General features: G+C 41.3%; 1 protein-coding gene across 2 annotated transcripts in view; it reads right to left on the minus strand.

Moving 5' to 3' along the window:
- The window catches only part of ZBTB46 (zinc finger and BTB domain containing 46), a 50,370-nt gene extending 42,937 nt beyond the window's left edge, over positions 1-7,433 (minus strand). For both annotated transcript variants that reach the window (XM_015647158.2, XM_015647157.1), the window contains exons 1-2: positions 7,215-7,433; positions 803-930 (exon numbers count right to left, since the gene is read on the minus strand). The gene's annotated coding sequence lies outside the window, so the exon portion shown is untranslated. The remainder of the gene's footprint in view (positions 1-802; positions 931-7,214) is intronic.
- Positions 7,434-7,439: the final 6 nt, after the last annotated feature.

The raw sequence follows: 7,439 nt of genomic DNA on the forward strand, positions 1-7,439 counted from the left end.
GTAACAGATTGTGAAAGGAAACATCAGAAGATAAAAGTTAAGAAAGCTCTTCCAACACAAATTAATGACATTATAGAAGGTGAAACAAAATATCCAATAAACAAATGAAGTAATAAGGAAAAACCAAGCATTCTTATGGCTAACAGCAGAACTGAAAATCTTGAAAACAAATATGACCCAATTGAAGCAAACACCAGTGACTTTGTTCTCAGTTTCTATTCTGGACTGCCAAGTCTTGCCTTTCTCTATTTCTGATTGCTTCTCCATAGCAATTGTTTTGGCGAGCTCTTTTTAGTCCTTTCTTTTGGACAGTTAAGAAAAAATAAAGCGGTGAAGTGAGAGAGCCAGACCAGCCCAAACACATGGGGAATTACTTTGTTAACAAAGTGTAACAAGGAGTAGCTATTTCTACTTAGACCTGGGGCTAGTACTGTTAAAACTCTCACTTACACCTGCCCTAGAGCACAAAAAGAGCCTGAACAGATTGGTAAAAATGACAAAGCTGAGCCCTGCACTTTCTCTTTGCTTGGAGCTCTGCACCTGTTTCCCTCTTGTGACCAAACAGATGAGAACTGAGTGACTGTGATGGATGGAGGCACCTCTGCCACAAGGAAGGAGCAGAACAGCCAGAGGTATTTCTCCAACTTCTGCAGGTGACCAAGATTTCTAAATGAGTCCTTGTTATAAATGTTAAATCAAGTTTTGTGAGGAACTGTCAGCCCTCATAACAATGTTTTCTCCAGGTTCCCTTTCTCTTTCCCATACCACATGACAAAAATATCTTTAAATGCTGAGAACTTACCGATACTTGAAAGAGTTTCCTGTTAGCAAAAATAAACCTTGCAATGTTTCACAGCTGGACAGTGCATGTTTCAATGAAGAGAGGAAAATGGTCTCTGGTAAGAAGCTCCAGAAGGTTCATCAGATGTCCTGTGTTTGGGAATGGAAAGTATAGGAGGCAAAAATTAAAATCCAAACTTTAACTCAATACAAACCCCTTCAGTGTCACATAATTACAAGCAACATTTAAAATAACTGCATATTTACAACACTGTTTGCCATTTTAACAAGAAACATTCTGATATATTCCTATAATTAATCATGCAAGAAAAATCATTTAGCCCTTGTGTTAATGTAAAGAAAGAGTTTAACACACCAGTATTAAGACTGTTAATCACTTCTGACTACGCTTCCAGAAGTGCTTTGAAAACATCACTCTCAAAAAACAGCACTTTATAAAAGGAATTAAAAAAAACTTTAACAACATTGCTGCAGTTGACATGTAAGTTTCAGTTAATGTTTCTGTGACCTCTGCCACCCACATGCTTTAAGTGGGGTTGGAATTAATCTCACCTCACCTCATGATTACAGTGATTCCCCTTCAAACCAAAATATTTGCCTGAGGTTACAGAAAAATCATGTGTCCATGTTGTGTGAAAGGAAGAGATTTGAGTTTCATTCCCATCCAGCTTGACTGAATCACACCCTCAGATTTTAACTACCAAGCAGCATCCACACAAGTACTGAGGAAATCACTTTGCTTCTCTTGCAAACATGAAAAAAAAACTTTGAAAAAAAGACCCCAAAAACAAAAATGAAGATGCAAGTAACTAACAGAAGATTTATTTTCCATGCCTGTAAAAGCTATGCAGCCTGAAACACAATATTCCAGTGGGTAACAAGTTGCTAATACAACAGGATGCACCTTTACAACAGGGCACAGTAATATTTCCACTGCACTTGGATTACCTCTGCATTTCCCTTATTCATTTCCCCGTAATATCCAGCTCTGTCCATCTGTCTGTCTCCCCATCCTCTCTCCATCCTGGTACAGTAACAGCTGCTCAAATCATTCCCCTGTTTTTGATCTCTGTTCTCTCTCTCATCTGGTTGCACTGGGAGAACAGACCCAACACTACTCGTGTCATGGACCCTGCAGAATGCAGTAAGAACTTGGCAGAACTGGTACAGGGTACCAGGCTTGAGAAGTCTGGTCACACCAAAAAAAATATAACAATTTAGCTACAGATATACCTGCTACTCTAGCAACAAAGATTAAAAAACAACCTGAAAAATTCAAATGCCTGTGGCTCATATGACACTTACCTGTCCAAGTGCCATTAGATCTCCTTAAGATCTCCTACAAGATCTACTTTAAAAAGTCACAAAAGAAATCTAAGTAAAAAACTCTGCCCTTGTGCATTTATTAGTCAGAAAACAACATTAAAAGTACCTTAAAAAAAAACAAAAAAGAGGATTGGAGAACTGTAAACTTAGCACACTGGGAATTGCCCTGAAGAATGGTTTCCCCCAAATTTTCTCATTGGTTTTTGGCTTTTTAGTTAGGGGATCTTTGCCAAAGTTCCCTAACTCAATACGTAAAAAGGGAGGGAGCCAAAGGAGGAAGAATCATGAGGTGATTTCTAAAAGGAAGTAAAGCAAGGGCAAAAACCAAGAGAAAGATCACCTAAAAGACAGAAAAGACACACAAGGAGTCATGAATAATCTAAGAGTAAAAGAATCAACCAGTGCAAAACTAAAGATAGCATATGAAGGACTCTGAGAACAACCTAATTCTGTTTGTGTAATTCATGGTACAAGTCCTCTTGGCCTAGGGTAAGGATCCTGGTTTACTTTTTAGCACAAATCTCATAATCCAGATTTTATCAACTACTATAAAAAAAAAGAAAGAAGTGAAGCCAAGAAGGACACATTGGTAACAAGAAGGAAGTCAAAAAGCTCATTTTATATTTAGCCACCACCTCATTCTTCAACCATAGTAGCAGGACTGTTAAGAGCAACTGGGCCCTGACTACTTCATTTATTGGCACTTAAATTAGTTGGGTTTGGATATTTTAAGCACCTAATGTCCAATACAGACCATTGATTCTTCTGTTCCAGGGCATGATCTGAGCACTAGTCAGGAAGGTATTTCCTCTGATGCTGTATCAGTGCAAAAGGTGCAAATTTTGTTTAACCCTTTCCTCTAAGAGAGCAACCCAAAGCCCTGAAATACCAGCTTTCTGCAGAGCTCTTCTCCATGGGGTGAGAAATACCAGGAAGCAAACTCACTTGGATGGAATAAGTAGTTTGTTCAACATATGACAAGGAAATAATTAGGAAAGATAACTAGGTATTTCAATATACAAAGGTATAAACATATTCCTTAACAGACAAAACCCTGTTCACTTTTCTAAGTAGGCTTCTTGGGCAGGTAAGGTCCTGGTACACACTGACATTCTCGTTAACAAATGTATTTTCCTTTGCTTGGAGCTCTGCACCTGTTTCCTTGTTATGAGCACACAAGCTCATAGATGTGTTTGTAGACTTTTTTTGACACCTTGGTGCCTCTTTCCAGTACAGGAGATGCCAACTCAGAGTCACTATAAAGCAAACACAGGGCAACTTCCAACATTTGCAGGGTGTTTTCCTTCCCAAGGGCACACATGAGTCAAGTCAGCAGCAGGACAAGATCACCACTGTCTGGGCTGGAATAAAAGCCAGCCACATCCCCAAAAATCAAGCCAAAAAGGTGAATTTCAGCTCTAATTCAGCATCTACCTGTCACATTTCAGCAAAGCCACCTCTCCCCTCCTGTGCCAGGGACATCCTTACCTATGCACAACTGAACACTGCCAAGTGGGACACATTTCCATCTCATTAGAATGGCTGTCAAGGATCTCACCCTGCCTCTGGAGCGCTCGGAATCTATTCCAAACCAACATCTCAGCAGCAGCCTGATGTTTCTTAAATACATGGGTATGAAAGAAGGTCAAAGAGACTGTTCAGAAAATAACTGCACCACAGCTGACTTGGTAAGGGACAGCAAACCCCACCCACGAGCCTCTGGACTTCACCACATCCCAGAGGGAATTCAGCCAGGACTTCACACTGGTTTGCCTTTATGAAGAATAAGCACTTCTAGTACAATTTTTCACCAGCATAATTGAAAATGTTTGGGAAAGCTGAGTAAACCCTTGTTTCACAGAAGGGGAGATGTATAACAAGAAGTTACACACCAACACGTTCAGTCAACAGCTGGAGGATGGGAACTGAGTCCCAAAGAGCAGCTTTCCCTCTAAATTGGACATCCTTGTGCATCCAAACACACCAAGGCAGCACAAACCAGAAAACTATTGATCTGTTTAGGGAAGTTGAGATCCTTCCCTCTTGCATCTCAAGGAAAGAAGCCCCACATGAAGTGATACAGGCTTTTATTTCTCATCCTGCCGAAAGAACTGAAGATCCAGGGGGAACTGAGAAACCCAGCTACTGAAGGATGTATTTAAGGGGGCTGCAAACACAAACATACAAAAAGTCCATGGGAAGGGAGTAAAGTGAAGTTTTGAAGCAACAAATTTTAACTAACATTGGAGCCCTGACTGTCATTGTGCTTTGCCCAGATATCATAAAAACTCCCACTGAGAGGTTTTAGGGATGGAGTAGGATCGCAGGACTTCCCGCAGCCCAAATTCCTGCCTCTGCCTCACAGCCATGGTCGCTCCTTGTGCTCTCTCCTAACGTGACCCCTGCTCTCTGCACACAACCTGCTCTCTTCCACTATTAACACACTTGGAGTTTCAAATATCACACGAAGAGAACACAGGTGAGCTCCACACTTCAAAATATTTCAGCCAAACTCAAGCCAGGAGCGAAATATAAAAATGGAATTAATCTCTCTGTGTAAAGTGTCAGAATTTTCCAGGGTAGTGCTCACAGCCAGGAATGGACACAGATTGCTGCCTCCTGGGAATTATAACAGACATGTGGGATAACCATTACAACTGCAGGTAGCTCTTCAAAGACTTAAACTAAGCCCTCTCCCTGCCCTTCTGTTTGCCCATTAAACTAAACATACAGGAGCATGGAAAACCCCTGTGAATGGTTTTTACCAATTTAGGGGGAGTCTGGAAAGCGTTACAGAGTGCTCTGGAGCAGCCAGTAAAACCAGCAACACGAAGGGAAAAATGTCCTGGGAAAGGTTGAGCTGTTTATGAAATAATTCTGCCCTGAAAGCAGGCAGTGGCAGTTTGGATTGGGTGTCAGCCTGCTCTGTGCTGCTGCTGGGAGGAGAGGAAACTTTGCTTAGAAACTTCAAAAACACGGATCTTAAAAAAAAAAAAAAAATCCACCCAAGTGGATAGCAAAGACAAAAAGAATATGCTCAACCTCACAGCAACACAACACATCACCAGAGGAAAAGCAGGCAATTAACAGATCTTCCAAATATGCGGCATTTTTCCTTTTGACAGAGGGCTGCTGGGGAGGGGGGAGCTGCTAAACTGGTTTTCCTCTAAGCACTTCCAGATATTAAAAAAAAAAAAAAATCCCCTCGCGAAGAACATATCCACTGTTGTACAACTGTCCCAGAAAACAAAGACCACGGGGAGAAAGTGGCCCATTTTCTCCAGTCTCCAAGAACCCCAAGTACAGGTCATGTTTTCAAAGGCTCAGTCCTACACACCCCAGAACGGAGCAGCATTTAAAGCACAGGAATAAACATCTAAGGTGAGAGTTACTAGAATGCCCCGTTTTTGGTACCAGAAATTGAATCAATTCCACCCAGGCGAACGCACAGTCTATGAAAACAACCGCGAGAGAAGTTTCGCTGTGAGTGAGTTTCCCCCTCCTGGACACGCTGCATCAAAACCAAAAGATTCGTTTTCTATTTCAGCTACAGTTATGCCATGAATGCAACAAACCATGGAATATTTTCCAGCAATTTGGGAGCCCCCTGAATCCTGTCCTGTAGCTCTCCCTCCAGCCCATGGGCAGCTCCTCTGCCTGTTCCCTGACAGCTCCAAAAAACACCTCAAAGCCGTAACTCCTCACTGCATGTTGAAAATATTGTGACTAATAATACACTCCACCCTTTTTTTCCATCACTAAGGATTTCAAAATATAAAACTTGACAAACAGTGAGAGAGTTTAGAAGGGGAAAGTTAAATTTTATTTCCAATTAAAGGAGGCTATAAAAGCATAAAAGTGAGGTATTGATTAAAGTGAAAGAGCTGTCCAGTCACAGAAAGCTTCTTCTTCAAAAATTACGTTCTTCTCACTCTTCTTGGGTATCACTGCCCTTTCTTATAATCCCCACAGGAAAATAAAAAGAGAAAAAAATACTCCCTGTCTTTTTTGAGAAAACACATTTAATGCATTAGTAGCAGGAATGATCTGTGCATACAGAGAACCCACACTCAATAAATACTTGATTGAGTCCACAAACTGAGACCTACATCTCAATGACAGCAGCTAAATGCTAAAAATGATACCAGTGATGTAATTAAAATGCACACAAGAACTTTGGTACAGGTGTCTACAATGCCACTGTTTGCTAAACACATCTCCTAATTAGCATGGCTTTAAACAATGCTGATAATAATCCCGTCCTGCAAGGCTTGCCAAATGAATCATTGGGATTGCAAAATAAAAAGCATGAGGAATTCATTAAAGAGCTGTTAAACTCTCCTTTGTTTATCTTTCCCCGGTCAGGTGTAAAAATAAATAAATATGGGTTTATGTCTCCGGATTCCATCCGAATGCTCTGCTCCACAATAACGCGCCGGGGAAGAACCTCTTCAGGAGGTAGCAACATTTTTTTTTCCTCTCCGTTTCAAAAGAGAAATCCTCCCACTATTACAGTCCTGAAAATCTGCTCCATTCTCTATTTGTCATCTGGGATTGAGTTATCAGACACTACTTGTATTACTTTGGGAACTGACATGTCTATTTACAGAGACACAAAGGCAATCCAGCAGCACAACCCCTGCTTTTCCCAGCACCTCTCCTTCTCCCCTCCGCCAAATTCTAGCAGCACTTTTTTCTGGGGAGGGGGGAGGATACCTCACTAGTTTCCCAGCATGACAGAGAACATTTCCAGCCACTTTTGCACTTGTTACAGCCTTATGAAAAATCACCTATATCCCCCCCAAAGGAACAGCATTATTTTTTCAAGGCTTTTTTTGTTTGTTTGCTTGTTGGGGTTTTTTGTATTTCTTTTTTTTAAAGAGGGTCACTTCCCCCATTTCAGCCTGCAATTAAAATGGAGGCAAGGCCAGGCGATCTATGTCTGGCTTTAGGGGGAGACAATAACCCAAAACAGGCCTGGCTTTAAAAAAAAAAAAAAAAAAAAAAAAAAAAAGGAGGAGAGGGAGAAAGAGAAAGAGAGACAGGCAGAAAGAGAGAAATACAACATGCTTCACCAGTATTATTACCTCATCCCTTTTTCCAAGCAGTTTTGAACCACACTCCTGACAAACTCTTGGTCCAACTTGCACGGATGCTGGATTTTAGGGGGCGGAAAGGGTTTTAATGCTGGAGCCGGGATTGAGGCTGGCTATCCGCAAGTGGAGCTGCTGTTAAAATGCCCCCTTGTCTCTTCTCCTCTCCCTTGAGCTGGGTGTTGACGCAGCAGAAATTACCAGCTGGAAAATTCCCCT

Source organism: Parus major, chromosome 20 (genome assembly GCF_001522545.3).
Source record: "Parus major isolate Abel chromosome 20, Parus_major1.1, whole genome shotgun sequence".
NCBI classification, from domain to species: Eukaryota; Metazoa; Chordata; class Aves; order Passeriformes; family Paridae; genus Parus; species Parus major.